Raw genomic sequence first — 17,500 nt, 5'->3', positions numbered from 1 at the left:
GCTCAAGGTATTTTCGAGCCCAACATCACAAAATGCTTCTGAATAAACATTGCCGGACAGCAAATAGAGACTCGGACATTGCTTAGAAAATAATTTTCATTTTTAACCTCGTGTATAATACGCACTAGGGATTTTGACCTTTAAATTTTGGGAAAAAAACACGGATTATACTCAAGGATTTACGGTAGCTTGTTTGTGAAATTAACATGCAAGTGGCTGCATACTCCACAGATGCATACCTTTAACATAGTTCTCAGGGATATTCAGCAGTAAAAAGAATAAGTATCAAACTTTAAAATAAAATATATAAAAAAATAAGTACATGGCTCAATTTGTTCGACTAGGCTCTTCAAAGTGGTGTCCCAGTATGACTATGACCCAATGACTGAGACAAGTAAAAGATATAAAAAAAATAAATGATATGGACAGGCATAAATAATGATAAATGATTGTTCTAGTATCACATTAGTTTTTAGTATGATAACCACTGACATGTTTAAAGAAGGCGAACCATCATAAACACATCATCCAACACTATTTCAGTTTTATCTTAGATTGTCAGCACTATTCATAAACACAGCATATTGTCATTGGCTCATGTGATAACTTAGAAAGCTTAGATATGTTTCGACCAAAGATTGGCCTAGGCCATATCTAAATTAATAGCACCACCTGACAGAATTTGCTAAATCATTTTTAAGTCAAGTTTTATGTTATCATGGCCCATTCGAGTAGGGAATTTTTGTTGAGCAAGTTGTATCCAGGTATAGGTGGCTTATTTGGTATCCATGTCTAACTTAATAGCACCACCTGATAGAATTTGCCAAATCCTTTTCAAGTCGTTTTGCAGTATCATGGCCCCTTCACGTAGGGAGTTTTTGTTGCATGAGTTGTATCCAGGTATTGGTGGCTTATCTGGTATCCCTTTAACAAATTTGCTCAGATTCCATTTAAAGGGGATGAGATCTTTTGCCTCTTTGATTTGTTTTGGCACAATGTTAAATAGGAGATGGCCTGTCAAAGGAAAGAAATTGTTTTGCAGTGTATATATGTGTTGCGATCCTGAATTGTGTAGGATACATATGGCACATGGTCCTAACCTTGGATGAATTCTGAAACTAATGTTATTCATTTAGTGAAATGAAGTCACAGTTTACATTATAATAATTTCTAATTGAAGCACATTGTCATCATTTTAGTGTTCACTTTTTGATTGCTTGCAGTGGTTGCATAAAGTTTAGAGAGGCAGATTTCTCTACAGCTGGATGCCCTTCCTGTCACCAACCTTCATCTGTTTCCAAACAAGTTAATATCCCCCCCCCGGCCACACATGCTCTCACAAAAGATTGGAAATGAATAACACTTCTTGTATGACAGTGACGATCATTTACAACTATCACACAATGTCCTACACATGAATATATATATATATTATATATATATATACACACACACATATATGCATACATACATACACACACACACATATATGCATACATACACACACACATATATACATACACATATATATATACATATATACATATAAAAACACACACATATATATACACACATATATACATACATATATAAATACATACATACATGCACATATATACATATACATAAACACACACACTCATATAAATATATGTTTGTGTGTGTGTGTGTGTGTGTGTGAGATGGGCTTCTTTCAGTTTCCGTCTACCAAATCCACTCACAAGGCTTCGGTTGACCCTGGAGCTATTGCAGAAGATACTTGCCCAAGGTGCCACACGGTGGGACTGAAACCAAACCAGAACCACGTGGTTGAGATGCAATATTCTTAATACACAGCCATGCCTGCACACAAAGTTAGAAATACAGGAGGGAGGGAAGGAGAACAGTTGATGATGTGTGTTGACAACAGTACTAGACTGGAACTATGTTTTAGTGAACCTGGGATGATGGCAAACAGTGTTGACCTCAAAGGGGTTTGAAAGCAAAGTATATATATATGTGGAAGCACTCTGTCGGTTACGACGACGAGGGTTCCGGTTGATCCGAATCAACGGAACAGCCTGCTCGTGAAATTAACGTGTAAGTGGCTGAGCACTCCACAGACACGTGTACCCTTAACGTAGTTCTCGGGGATATTCAGCGTGACACAGAGAGTGACAAGGTCGGCCCTTTGAAATACAGGTACAACAGAAACAGGAAGTAAGAGTGAGAGAAAGTTGTGGTGAAAGAGTACAGCAGGGATCACCACCATCCCCTGCCGGAGCCTCAGGGAGCTTTAGGTGTTTTTCGCTCAATAAACACTCACAACACCCGGTCTGGGAATTGAAACCGCGATCCTACGACCGCGAGTCCACTGCCCTAACCACTGAGCCATTGCGCCTCCAGTATATATATATATATATATATATATATATATATATATATATATATATACAGGCGCAGGAGTGGCTGTGTGGTAAGTAGCTTGCTTACCAACCACATGGTTCCGGGTTCAGTCCCACTGCGAGGCACCTTGGGCAAGTGTCTTCTACTATAGCCTCGGGCCAACCAAAGCCTTGTGAGTGGATTTGGTAGACGGAAACTGAAAAGAAGCTCGTCGTATATATGTATATATATGTGTATATATGTGTATGTATATGTATATATATATGTGCGTATATGTGTGTGTATATGTTTGTGTGTCTGTGTTTGTCCACCCAACATCGCTTGACAACCGTAACTTAGCGGTTCAGCAAAAGAGACTGATAGAACAAGTACTAGGCTTACAAAGAATAAGTCCTGGGGTCGATTTGCTCAACTAAAGGCGGTGCTCCAGCATGGCCACAGTCAAATGACTGAAACACGTAAAAGAGTAAAAGAGAGAGTATGTATATATATATATATATATATATATATATATTATATATATATATATATTATATAAACCATAACAAATACTGCAAGGTATTTTGTCTGATGCTCTGCCATTTATTTCATACTGCTTTGGTATAAACAAAGTAGATCCCAGGAATATACCCTTGGTTAAGTAAATGAAAAATTGAAAAAGCCCCACTTAACTACATACATGTAAGTGAAGACTTACTTGAAAATCATTAGAAAACAGGGCCATCACACAAGTATTACTGGTCCCTGGGCAAATCAGTGCACTGGGTTCTATTGTATTATTTGACAGCAAGCCACAATATTCATAGATCATAACTGGGTCCCTAGACCCACGAGGCCCCAGGGCAATTACACTGTGTGCCTATGCTTTAAGAGAACACTGTCAAGAAGGGCAATTGGCCATAAAATAATGTTTCAAATAGCATATTTGTCAAGAAGGGCAATTGGCCATAAAATAATGCTTCAAATAACATATTTGTCCAACTTACACAAGCATAGACAAACAGACATAAAAACAAATGAAGGAAAAAATTAGTGTAAAGACAATAAACATTTAAAAGGACAACACAGGAAGAACAAAGTTTGGCAAATATTGATGTTAGATTAATGCTTCAGTGGAGAAAGACACTATCTTAATATTTCAATGTGTGTGTGTGTGTGTGTGTGTGTATACACATGTACATACATGCACAAATATACACACACATACAAGAATATATATATATGCACACACATTAATATACACATACACATCAATATACATACACACACATACAAAACCACAAATACATACATACATACATACATACATACATACATACATACATACATACATACATACATACATACATACATACATACATACATACATACATACATACATACATACATACATACATACATACATACATACATACATACATAAGATGCATTCCAGGAGTTTGGAGACTTTTTTAGGAGAGGCAGTTATGACTGTCCTAGATAATTGTAATTTAAACATATCATTTCATCTAATAAGCCAATATTTTTAAAAATTCCAGCTTGAAGGAGATGGCTGTAACAGCACTTTGAAAACACTGCTAAACACTGCTCACTAGTTTGCAGAATGGAATTGGGAAGTGATGACAATTTTCAGGCTCAATATGCAATAAAGTTTTGTGTTAAACTGGGTGAAAACACTACAGAAACATATGAAATGTTCCAGGCTGCTTATGGGTTAACTTGCATGGGCCGAGCATCTATTTTTCATTCACACAAAAGGATCAGGGATGGTAGATTGAACAGAAGGAAAGGTGCATTGGTAACAGCAGAGAGATGGTTGAGCGCATTATCTTCTATCTAAGAGTATTTAAGTCTAGTAACCTGTGATGAAAGCTGGATCTACTGCTATGATCCAGAGGCTAAGAGACATTATGCCCAAAGGAAGGTCAGGTAATGCAAGTCCACCATTAAGCTCATGATGATCCCCTATTTTGACAGCAAGGGCATCATCTACATCCTCTAGGTCCACTCTGGTCAGACAGTCAACAAAGAATATTTTGTAAAGGTTTTGAGTGAGTTCAGGAAGAGATTTTATTGCAAAAGGCCAAAGTACTCCACTCAGGTGAGTGACACTTGTGCCAAGCAATATGCCAATCTACAATTCCATCCTTGTAACTAACTATTTGACAAAGACAGGCATCAAGACCCTCACTCTCCCTACAGAGTCTGGACTTTGCACTCAGTGACTTTTGGTTGTTCATCAAGATGAAGGAGAGCCTCAGGAGTTGTTGCTTTGAAAACATTGAGTAGATGCTGCTACAAGGCCACCTTCACTGTGGTGGGCTTTTATGGAACCTCCATAAGAGGCTGAAGCACTACAAGAAGTGCATTGAATTCAGATGATCCTACTTTAAAAGAGATTAGAGTTTTATGCTTTTTTGAAACTAATAAATTTCTCTCTTAAAAAAGTCTCAAGTCTTCTGGAATGCAGTGCAGTGTGTGTGTGTGTGTGTACACATGCATGTATACTCCCACACATATATAAACATACATCATTATTGTGTCTCCTTTTTCATGCTTGCATGCATCAGAGGAGACTACACTTGGGCAGAGTTTCCTACAGCAGGAATCCTTTTCTGATGTCAACCTCTCACCTGTTTCCAAACAAGGTAATTATCCACAGATTAAGATTGAACAAATAAACAGCCTTGACATGGTTATGCTGGGGAAATGGAAACAGATGACATGGTTTGAACAATAACATGTTAAGTCATGTCAAGAAGCCCGGATGTGCTTTTGTGATGGACTGCGAGTAAGCTACAGTGTTTCTATGAATGGTCAGGCTTTTGTTATCAATTAGCAAGCACACGTGATAACAAGGAGAATTAAAAATGCACTCACATGACAAGCTTTTCCACTTTCCATCAACCAATTTCAATAACAAGGCATCTATCTATTTACATTATCATCATCATCATTTAACATCCATCTTCCATACTGGAATTGGTTAGATGGGTTGACAGGAGCTGCCAAGCCAAAGAGCTGCACTAGGCTCCATTGTCTGCTTTGGCATGTTTTCTACAGCTGGGTGCCCTTCTAAACATCAACCACTTTACAGATTGTGCTGGGTGCTTAATATGTGGCACCAGCATTGGTGCTTTTTTACGCGACATTGATACAAGTGGGGTCATCAAGTAACTTGCTTGACAAGGACTTCTCAGCTTAGACAAGAAGTGGAACTGCAAGAAGTGGCACGGAGCCAGGTGATTGGTTAAGGTATAATAGAGGAGAAAGATGTGTGTCTTGCTATAGAGGAGACATATGGCACCCCAGTAGGAAAAAAAAGGAGAGGAAGGAGAAATGGAGTTAGAGAAAAAAAGAGAGAGAGAGAGAGAATGAGAGAAATAAATGGTGTTGGAGATGCATCACTCTCTCTCTCTCTCTCTAAATATATATATATATATATATGCCAAACTAAAAACATCCTCCACACATTGTAAAGTGGTTGGTATTATGGTGAGAAGGGCATCCAGTCATAGAAGCCAAACCAAATCAGAATGGAACCTGGTGCAGCTCTGGTCAAACTGTCCAACCCATGCCAGCATAGAAAACCAACATTGAAAGATGATGATGAGATATATATACATAGATATCACCTGTATTGACCAGATTATCAGATATTTTACACTACTGGTTACAATGTGCTTACAATTCTTACTTGGTCATACCCTAGTTTTCCATTTTGCCCCAAATCATTTAGCTAAATTGTCTCCTCATTGTCGTAGAGGTCTTCTGAGTGGCCTTTTCTGATCTCTTGAAAATCATTTGGCAAACTGCATGGGTCCATCAGTTGTCTATGAACACTACAACATCTCCAGCCCAATGGAATTTGCGGCTTTCGGTATTCTGTGATAAAGGCGGCGAGCTGGTAGAATCGTTAGGATGCCGGATGAAATACTAAGTGGTATTTCGTCTGCCGCTACGTTCTGAGTTCAAATTCCGCCAAGGTTGACTTTGCCTTTCATCCTTTCGGGGTCGATTAAATAAGTACCAGTTACGCAATGGGGTCGATGTAATCGACTTAATCCGTTTGTCTGTCCTTGTTTGTCTTCTCTGTGTTTAGCCCCTTGTGGGTAGTAAAGAAATAGGTATTCTGTGATTACGTCATTCACTCCGTTCCATTCTCAAATTACATCGGTTCAGACATAGTCTCGCAAAGATATTCTTAACATGGATGTTTTCCATGCCCCTCTGCATTGCAGACAATCAGCCTTGTCCACTTTTTGTAGCAGCTCATGTCTCACGAAGCACAGGTAGGATGATGCTAGTGAAGAAGCTGGCACATAGTACTTTGAGCACATCTTTTCTTGAAGTAAATGCTTTCCATCCTGCTTTTATTCACTTTTTGATTTCAGCATCAATGTCATGGTACATAATGGTTACTTATTCACTGTGTACCCCAAATTGATGTACCTCTTTACTTTCTTGATTTCGTTACAGTGCAAGGTCAAACAGCTATGTAACACAGATAGATATATTATCGTCATCCTCATATATATATATATCTGTAAAATAATATGTGACAATTATTCGGTAGCCAAGATAAAACTGAGTTTCGGATGCCGAGGTGGAAATCCACAACACCATCTCTTTGGTTATCTGGCCATATTATTTTACATATTATTTTATAGATAAATTTCCTCTATTTGCATAATATTGAGGTCTCTTTCTTTCTTTTGTTATCTTACCGTTTTTACCAATATATATATATAATAATAATAATAATAATATTAGGGAATATGATTCCAAACTTACAGGGAAAAATTTATTTATTATTTTGTACTTTATTTAGTTCTAGGTAAATGTTTTTTCATATATTTAATTTTTTTCTATATGGTATGATTTAATTATATCATTGTTGAATTGCTACATGGCGGTTCTTCTGGAAGGGGGATGGTGACATACTTTCATTCACCCTTTGAATTTGTTGGTACTGGTAATGGCTTACGCTCGCTCTGATACCATGAGTTGAGGTGATGTCTTCTAGCGCCTTCAAATTTAATACACAATTATTAATAATTGAGACGCAATTATTTATAATTGAAGAGTCCTACGCTGAAGAGAAAAATAGTTGGGTAAGACATAATTATTTAATTTTTATGCTTTCCTAAGACTTAATTTTGAAACGTATGTCCGTAGGTGACTTAATATAGAATGATTGTCGTCATTTCTTTCTCTTTTGCCTGCGTTGTTTGCCTTTTAAGTGCTGTGGTTTTACTGGGATCTCCCTTTTAAGTAGAAAGAATAGCCATAACCCTTTGACTGCTATTTCTAAATTCGGTGTGTGGTGAGGCAAATCGTTGCTAAACCCTTAATTACTTACTATATATATATATGTGTATATATATATATATATATATGTAGGTAGGTAGGTTGAATAAATACATACAAACACACATACATATGTGTGGGCGGGCATTTGTGTGTGTGTGTGTATATATATATATATATATATATATATATATATATATTATTTTCCTAATATATTTATAAATAAGTTCATTGTCTTTAGAGAAGTGATAGAAAAGAGACAGAGAGAGATAAAGAGACTGAAAGTGAAAAAGAGAGAGAGAAAGGAGAAAGACACACACACTAAAGACAGATCAAGATCAAACTTGCATCAGTTTAAACCACCACCACCACCACCACCACCATCATCATCATCATCACAAACCAATAGTGAACATTATGATTGAATAGTACGAACTGTCCAGTTTAGTTAGAGATGTCATTGCTACACACACACAATATCAGGTGTGTGTATGTACGAACATAACTGTGTATGTGTATCCATTCCATTATTAATGTTTAAATACCCAATTCTCACTCAGTTGTGATGGGTTGAACAAGTTTGCAAATCTCTTTATGTACTTCAGTTCTGTGTTCTTTTCAATATTGGCAATGGATTTGACAGTTTTTACACCATAACAGTTCTTGCTTTATATTGATCGCATGACATCTTTTCTTCCATCGATCTACTTCTTCCTAAATCTATTGATGACAACCTTCAAAAATACAGGTGCATGCTTTCTTGTACACGTATGTGTGTATGTCTTCCTGCACATGTGCATGAGTGTGCTTTTTTTGTATATACGCGTGGGTGTGTATATGTGTGTCTTCTTGTATGTGTGTGTGTGTCTCCTTGTATGTGTGTGTGTCTTCTTGTATGTGTGTGTGTGTGTGTCTTTTTGTATGTGTGCGTGTGTGTGTGTGTGTCTCCTTGTGTGTGTGTGTGTGTGTCTTCTTGTGTGTGTGTGTGTCTTCTTGTGTGTGTGTGTGTCTTGTGTATGTGTGTGTGTGTCTTCTTGTGTGTGTGTGTCTTCTTGTATGTGTGTGTGTCTTCTTGTATGTGTGTGTCTTCTTGTATGTGTGTGTCTTCTTGTATGTGTGTGTCTTCTTGTATGTGTGTGTGTGTGTCTTCTTGTATGTTTGTGTGTGTCTTCTTGTATGTGTTTGCGTCTTCTTGTACAGGTGTGTTTGTGTACTCTTATATATATATGTGTGTGTGTGTGTGCATGCGTGTGTCTTCTTGTGCATGCGTGTTTATACCTTCCTGTCCTCGTGCATGTGTTTTGTATGTGTTTCCTTGTGCATGTTCGTACGCCCTTGTACATGTGTGTGCATGTGTGTGTGTCTTCTTGTATGTGTGTGTTTGTGGTTCTTTTGTACATGTGTGTGTACATGTCTTCTTGTATACACGTGAGTGTGTTTTGTATGTATTCTTGTACGTGTGTGTGTTCTGTCTGAGGCGTTGTAGTTCTCTTGTGCGAGATAGATATTCCAGTAATAATAATAGCAACTCGAATCGATGCTAGAAAAGTCAAGTTTTGATCAGCTAAGCGTCTTTATAATCACAGAAGTGATTGTATTGGGGGGAGAGAACTAGATTCTACACAACTAATGGTTTATCATGAACTGATACACGTGGGAGGGGGGTGGAAACAACACCAACAAAGAAAAAAAAACAAACAAAAAAAAAGAACAAAAATATCTACTCAAACATTTCTAAATATTTTCAAATGATTTAACATAAACACACACACACACACACATGCATAGACACACGCACACGAACAGAACCTGAGTATTTCATGATTATATTGAATAAGATTTGGCTCAGTTTTCATGTCATGACTGTAAAAATAGGAAGAAAATTGAAAAAAAAAAAAAAATAGAAGAAAAAGTAGACAAAAGACAGAAGTTTGTGAATAGAAAGAAGAAAGGAAACAAAAGAGAAAAGGAAAAGGAAAAGAAAAAAAATTGAATTGTGACATAAAAAGGAAATTTTAATGTGATAAGACAATAAATAAAATAATTTAATTGAAGCTAGAACACAAGTAAAATCACGAAGAGAGAGAGAGAGAGAGAGAGAGAGAGAGAGAGAGAGAGAGAGAGAGAGAGAGAGAGAGAGAGAGAGAGAGAGAGAGTGAGAAAGAGGGAGAGAGAGTGAGAAAGGAGAGAGAGGGAGAGAGTGAGAAAGGGGAGAGAGAGAGTGAGAGAGAGAGAGAAAGGGAGAGAGAGTGAGAAAGGGAGAGAGAGTGAGAAAGGGGAGAGAGAGTGAGAAAGGGAGAGAGAGTGAGAAAGAGAGAGTGAGAGAGAGAGAGAAAGGGAGAGAGTGAGAAAGGGGAGAGAGAGAGTGAGAAAGGGGAGAGAGAGAGTGAGAAAGGGAGAGAGAGAGTGAGAAAGGGGAGTGAGAGTGAGAAAGGGGAGTGAGAGAGAGAAAGGGAGAGAGAGAGAGAGTGAGAAAGGGGAGAGAGAGAGTGAGAAAGGGAGAGAGAGTGAGAAAGGAGAGAGAGAGAGAGTGAGAAAGGGAGAGAGAGAGTGAGAAAGGGAGAGAGAGAGTGAGAAAGGAGGAGAGAGAGTGAGAAAGGGGGAGAGAGAGAGGGTAATCAAATTTAAGAGTAACAACAAAAATGCCTCTTCCTCCTCCTCCTCCCTACTTGTAACAAAAACACAAGTATAAGTAAGATATATATGATGGTATAATCGTGGAAGCATGTTAAATGATATCCATAAAAATCACACACACACACACACACACACACACACACACACATATAGACAGCATCACTGCGAAGAAGAAAACTTTGGAACTGATTTCCTGCAGGAATTTTTCTGTGACTTAATCAATCTGGCTTTAATCTAGAAAAGATTGCCAAAAATTTGAAGTGATTTTAAAAGAATATCTTGTAATGACATAACAACAACAACACACTAACACACACACACACACACACACACACACATGCATTATATATCTGCATGTGTGTGTGTGCGTGCGTGTGCACACGCAATACCTTGTGTGAACAGATTTCTGCGAGATCTGCTTGAGATTAAGAGTGCTGTAAGATGTAATATATTTAAATATCAAATTAAAAACTGAATTACAACAGATTGGAGTACAGACTACCCAGACTAAACTGCTCTAAATAAAGAATTCCTCTTTTTTTTTTCACCCTCAATCGTTCATTTTCACAGGTTCAAACCAAACATTTATTCACTTATGTTGTGAGTCTTACTCTATCTTGCAAGTTACTTAGTGATCCCTGCCAGTGTTGGTGCCATATTAAAAGCATTCAGTCCACACTGTAAAGTGGTTGGTATTTCGAAGAGCATCCAGCTGTAAAAACCATGCCAAAAACTGACCGCACCTGTACTGGTGCCATATAGAACGCACTCAGCCCACTGTGTGGTGGTTGGAGTTAGGAAGGGCATCCAGCTGTAAAAACCATGCCAAAATTGACCTCACCTGTCCTGGTGCCATATAGAAAGCACTCAGCCCACTGTGTGGTGGTTGGAGTTAGGAAGGGCATCCAGCTGTAAAAATCATGCCAAAATTGACCTCACCTGTCCTGGTGCCATATAGAAAGCACTCAGCCCACTGTGTGGTGGTTGGAGTTAGGAAGGGCATCCAGCTGTAAAAACCATGCCAAAATTGACATCACCTGTTCTGGTGCCACAAAGAAAGCACTCAGCCCATTGTGTGGTGGTTGGAGTTAGAAAGGGCATCCAGCTGTAAAAACCATGCCAAAACTGACCTCCACAGTGCTGGTGCCATATAAAATGCAGCCAGCCCACTCTGAGTGGTGGTTGGTGTTAGGAAGGGCATCCAACCGCAAAAATCAAGCCAAAACAGATGCAGAAGTATGGTGAAGTCTTCTGCCTTGCCAGGTCTTGTCAAACTGTCCAACTCATGCCAGCATGGAAAGAGGATGTTAAATGATGATGATGATATCTCTCAGATATCTATATCTATGTTGGGCTTGCTGCTACATGGGCAGTGAAGTGTCAAAAATATCAAAATATAACAGAACCTTGGTTTACGAATGCCTCTCATGAACTAATTGATTTACAAACCATTTTTATAAACATAAAACATCTGGCGTGATGAATGGTGTCTGGAATAATGAACACGCAAGCTGGCAACAAAGGTTTGTGACAAGCTTGGAGTAACAGCCTGAAAGCGTCAGTTGCTATCTAGCTTTCAATCAGTGCACATTTCTGCTCAAGTTCACTGTGCCTTGTCTCTTGAATTTCCTGAGTGAAAAAATAATTTTGGTTTATGAAGATTTTGGAACAAATTAAATTCATAAACCAGCATTCCACTGTATCATATATAATACATTGCAGTATTTGTTCCAACTTTGGCACCCTCAGTTTAGATTCTGTTGAAGTCAACTTTGCCTATCCTCCTCTCAGGGTCAATAAATGAAGTGCCAGTTCAGTACTGGATTAATTATATTTTTTATTTTTTACTTGTTTCAGTCATTAGACTGTGGCCATGCTGGGGCACCACCTTGAAGCATTCTTAATTGAATGAACCAGTCCCCGTACTTTTTTTTAAAGCCTAGTACTTATTCTATCAATCTCTTTCGCTGAACTGCTAAGTTACAGTGATGCAAACATACCAACACTAGCTGTCAAGCAATGGTAGGGGACAAATGCAAAGCCATACACACATACACACGACAGGTTTCTTTCAGTTTCCATCTACCAAATCCACTCACAAGGCTTTTTTAAACCCAAGGCTATAGTAGAACACTCGCACCCAAGGTGCTACACAGTGAGACTGAACTTGGAACCAGGTGATTGGGAAGCAAACTTCTTACCACACAGCCATGCCTGCACCTAGAGACCCCTTTATGAATTTTCTGGATTATATTTAAAAAAAAAAAATGGGCATAGTAGTTTTGACCATTTGACTAACAACTTTCACATACCAACATACTACAACCATTAACATACTGCCTGTAAAACTGGTGCTCCGTCAGTTATGAAGATGAGGGTTCCAGTTGATCCAAACGACAGAAGAGCCTGCTTGTGAAATTAACATGCATGTGGCTGAGCACTCCACAGATGCATGTATCCTTCATATAGTTCTCAGGGAGATTCAGCATGTTAAATATAATGTTTATTCATTCACATTGTTTTGAATTAATCATATATTATTTAATAGTTTTGAGATTTCAATGTTATGATTGTTTATTTTTATAATGACATTGCAGGGTAGGTGTGAGAAGCTAGATCTAGCTGGTTTGGACATAAAACAATGGTAGAATATTTATGCTGGAAATGATCAGTTTCCATGTTAAAGGGCTAAGCCATCCCTGCCAAAGGCTGACTAATTCAACTTCAATTCAGTGCTAAAACCCTTTCTAACGCAGAACAACCACCTTCTGGAATTACCTTCCTGTCTATATCTTATCAGCAACAATCAGACATTCGGAACCTACAAGAAAAGATGGGTTTCAGCTAATACATTGGAAGGGTCAAGGATAAACGGGAGTCATGAATATGTAATGAGCTCTTTGTTAAAAAAAAATAATAAAGAACCTTGACAGATCTCTAGTTCTTTAGGAGGAACCCCCATCTCTTCAGGGATCTCCGAAAGTACTTTTGTTCCAATGTGTAAAATCTCTCTCAAAGTCAGATTTTTTGCAGATATCAACATACAGAAGCTCAAACTGAACATTAACTACATCAAGCTCACCACTATGGGACCCAACAGATCATCCACATTAAAAAGAAAAGAGAAAAAGAGAGGGTATGGAAGGCTATGGATATTTACATATCCTTCTCAATTTAAATTATTAAAAGGAAAACAACAACACATACACACACACAAAATAAAGAACAAAAAAAACCTAACACTAGAAGTCTATTACATTAATAGTGTTTAAAAGCAACTCATGTGTCAGCAATGCTCAAGTAGAGAGAGAGAAAAGAGAGAGTGAGAGAGAGAGAACAGATCATGCCAAGAGGAATATGTGCAGTATAAAAACATCAAAGTGTGATATTTTCCTTTTTTTTTATGTATTGGCAGTTGTGGCAGTGGTGGGCTATAAAAGTTGATCAATTATAGCCATGTTTGTGTATTGGTTAGATGAAGGAAATGTGTGTGTGTAGAGGGGGAAAGGAGGCAAAAATAAATTTAAACAGGAAAAGTAAAAATAGATTTATTAGTGTACCATACCTAAATGAAAAAAGAAAAAAACTCCATTTTCTTCTCTCTATCTCTCTCTCTTTGCAAACTATATCAGGAGAGTTTGATATTAATAATAATAATGACGACGATGATGATGATAATAATAATAATAATAATAATAATAATAATAAAAAAAAAAAAAAATTTTTTATGCTTTTTTTTGTCAGTGCATTAACTAAATATATTTTAGAAATAATGGAAAAAAAGAAGACCAGTCTCTCCTAAATTGTAAAACTGAAGTTCAGTTATGGAGAGTGAGAGAGAAAGAGAGAGGGGGGGGATCGGAGGGAGAAAGAAAGAGAAAGCATATGTACAAATGTGTAGGTTTTGAGAGTGTATGTATGTGTAAAAACACATCTATCTATTTATATATCATCGTCTGTTTGCTTTCCTGTGCTGGCATGGGTTGAATGGATAATCGCAGTCTGAATCAATTTTTGTGCCGAGCTACTGCTCTCCTGGACTGGTCAAGGATCACATGATGGTTATTTGCAAGGAGATTGGCGTGGATGGTCTCTATGACTGAATGTCCTTCAATCATCAATCATTTTACAAAATGTACCGGCTGTATTTTTATATCATGGCACTGTGACAAGAGAAGATGTCTTGTTCCTGGCAATACTAAAGAGTCTGCTCTGTCCCAGTTCCTCAGCACCAGAAATGTCTTATTCCCAAGTAAGACTGAAGACTCCCCTCTTCTTTGCATTGTCACTGCTTGATACCTTCATGGAGAAGAGGGAGTAATAGAAGAGAGAGAGAGAGAGAGAGAGAGAGAGAGAGAGAGCAAAGGAAGAGAGCCCAAGGAGTATGAGTGAGAGTTCAAGAGAGAAAAGTAGACAGTTACACGACAGTTGTTGATGATGGGCTCAAATAAAAACAACAATATGATAGACAGGCAGCTAGATGAGTAGTTGGAAGGAAAACTGACATTGAAACAGTCAGCACCATTCTAGAAGAACAGAAGCAAAAATTACCCCAAGTCAATGAGCTTGCAGCTCAGGACCTTGCAGCTCAGGACCTTGCAGCTCAGGACCTTGCAGCTCAGGACCTTGCAGCTCAGGACCTTGCAGCTCAGGACTTTGCAGCTCAGGACCTTGCAGCTCAGGACCTTGCAGCTCAGGACCTTGCAGCTCAGGACCTTGCAGCTCAGGACCTTGCAGCTCAGGACCTTGCAGCTCAGGACCTTGCAGCTCAGGACCCTGCAGCTCAGGACCTTGCAGCTCAGGACCTTGCAACTCAGGACCTTGCAGCTCAGGACCTTGCAGATCAGGACCTTGCAGCTCAAGACCTAGAGAAGCAAGTCCATGCAAGCCAGTGTGATAGGATGCAGGACTGATGGTTCAGTTCAGTTACATAAGTTTGGTTCGGTCCAAACCTCCACTAGGTAAACAGGAAATGGGATAAAATTATGAGTGGGACGGGTGGCTAGTTGCATCATGAAATGAGTCCTGTGGAAGCTATCCCCAAAATGTTGGGCAGACCTGGTGAGAATACACATCACCTCCATAGTATATTACTTTCTGGTTGCCATGTCTTGCCTCAGTTTTTGTCTTCCCTTATTGGAGTATCAGAGCATCTGTTCATTGATTTCATCTGAAAGGGATACTGCATCCCACTGGTCAGGTGGGATGTCTGCTGCCAACAACTTCTGTATGGCTGGCTCAGTATGTCCTGGTTGACAATATATTGACATGTGATAAGGATTTAAGGCTGTAACATCCATGCAGATATCTGGATAGCTAGCAGTTATGGTCCTATCTTTTGTCAAGTAAATCATTTCACAGTTCTTTTCTACAGTGTTGGGTCAAGTAAAGACCAAGTATGTCTGGCATCTAGAATACTGCCAGGTGTTCACAAACTTCAAACAGTTGGGACATGTGACCAGTGAAACCCCCACATTAGATTTTCTTGTGGTTGGGTAGGGTGATGATATTCTCAGTGAAATGGTAAGCTTCAGTTAACTGGCTGATTTATTTGGGTGAACTTTCAAACCAGAAACCTTGAAAATTCCTGATATGACAATACCATATCACCAGTTTGAATTGAACTTTGCTTGAGCCAACTCTATGGAAAAGAAGTGTAGAGTGATTTACTTGACAAAAAGAGGACCATATCTGCTAGCTAATTTGATATCAGTATGGATGTTGCAGCCTTAACATATGTCTACACATTGTCAACTATGACATACTGAACCTATTTCTTTATTACCTACAAGGGGCTAAACACAGAGGGGGACAAACAAGGACAGACAAAGGGATTAAGTCGATTACATCGACTCCAGTGCGTAACTGGTACTTAATTTATCGACCCCAAAAGAATGAAAGGCAAAGTTGACCTCGGCAGAATTTGAACTCAGAATGTAGTGGCAGACGAAATACTGCTAAGCATTTTGCCCGGCGTGCTAACGTTTCTGCTACCTCGCCGCCCTGACATACTGAACCTGCCATACAGAAGCTGCTGGCAGCAGATAGACCACCTGACCAGTGGAATACATCCCTCCTGGATGAGATCATTGAGTAGACGTTCAAATGCCTGACAATACTACAGTACCAGTTGTAATTGAACTCTATAGATAGTGTATAAAAAACCCTGTGTGTATGCAGTTGCTCAGTAATCTGGTGTCTGGAATAAATTACCATGAAATTTTGATGGAAAGTTTTAATTTAAGTCACCTTAAAACATAGTTGGTATAATAGAATGAAGGGAAGTCTAAGGCATTAAACAGCTACTGTTGAGTATAGGACAGATATGGTCAACAGTTGAAACCATTGTGCAGACTGTTTCCCCTGTGTTCCTTTGGCTGGAATAGACAGGCAGGTTTTAATCTTTTTGGCTGATACATATGGTAGACACCACTGGAAATATAAAGAGATTTTTCACTCTTTGGCCAAACTCTTCAAGCAGAGATAGATACAGTGAATAACCTGTATTTAGCATGTATCAGTAGCCCAGAAAATGCAAATGGGAGAAGGCACTCACCATTGCAGGCTGATTCTGAATTTGTCAAAGTTCCTCTGGACTCTCTCTCTCTTTGGACTTTCTCGTGTATGTACTGTTGCTTCCCCTTCCACACCCAGTTATATTTGATACCCAAGATGCAAAAGGCCAAAGAAAGATCCATGCTAGGAATATCATTGCAAGAACATATCTGAAATGAGGTAATTTGAGGACGGAGCAGAGTAAACTATATGATATGAAAGCACAAACTCCGCTGAGCCAGACATACTGTAAGTATGTCAGAGAACAGACAGACCTGTGCATTTGCTGAATGGTATCCAAGAGATCAGAAAAGACCACTCAGAAGGTTCCATGATGATGATGGAAAGATGATTTAGTTAAATGATTAGAGCCAAGACAACTGCCACAGTCAAGAAAGAAACGGATGTGCATTATGACCAGTGATGTATAACAACATCTGTTAACCTGGTTGATGCAGTGATGTAAACACACATACACAACTACAACTACCATTGTTCTCATGTGAGACAGGATTCCTTCTATGTGAATTGCTATTTCACCACCAACACTATCGCCATTGCTACAATGATGACCACCACCACCACCACCACCGTCACCACCATCATCACTGTA

The 17,500-nt window shown here is 38.7% G+C and overlaps 1 protein-coding gene across 1 annotated transcript in view; it reads right to left on the bottom strand.

The window, feature by feature from the left end:
* LOC115224093 (syntaxin-binding protein 5) overlaps positions 1-17,500 on the bottom strand; it is a 370,435-nt gene that overhangs the window by 199,516 nt on the left and 153,419 nt on the right. The window lies entirely within an intron of this gene.

The sequence above is a fragment of the Octopus sinensis genome, linkage group LG24 (genome assembly GCF_006345805.1).
Source record: "Octopus sinensis linkage group LG24, ASM634580v1, whole genome shotgun sequence".
NCBI classification, from domain to species: domain Eukaryota; kingdom Metazoa; phylum Mollusca; class Cephalopoda; order Octopoda; family Octopodidae; genus Octopus; species Octopus sinensis.
This window is presented reverse-complemented; position numbering and strand designations above follow the sequence as displayed.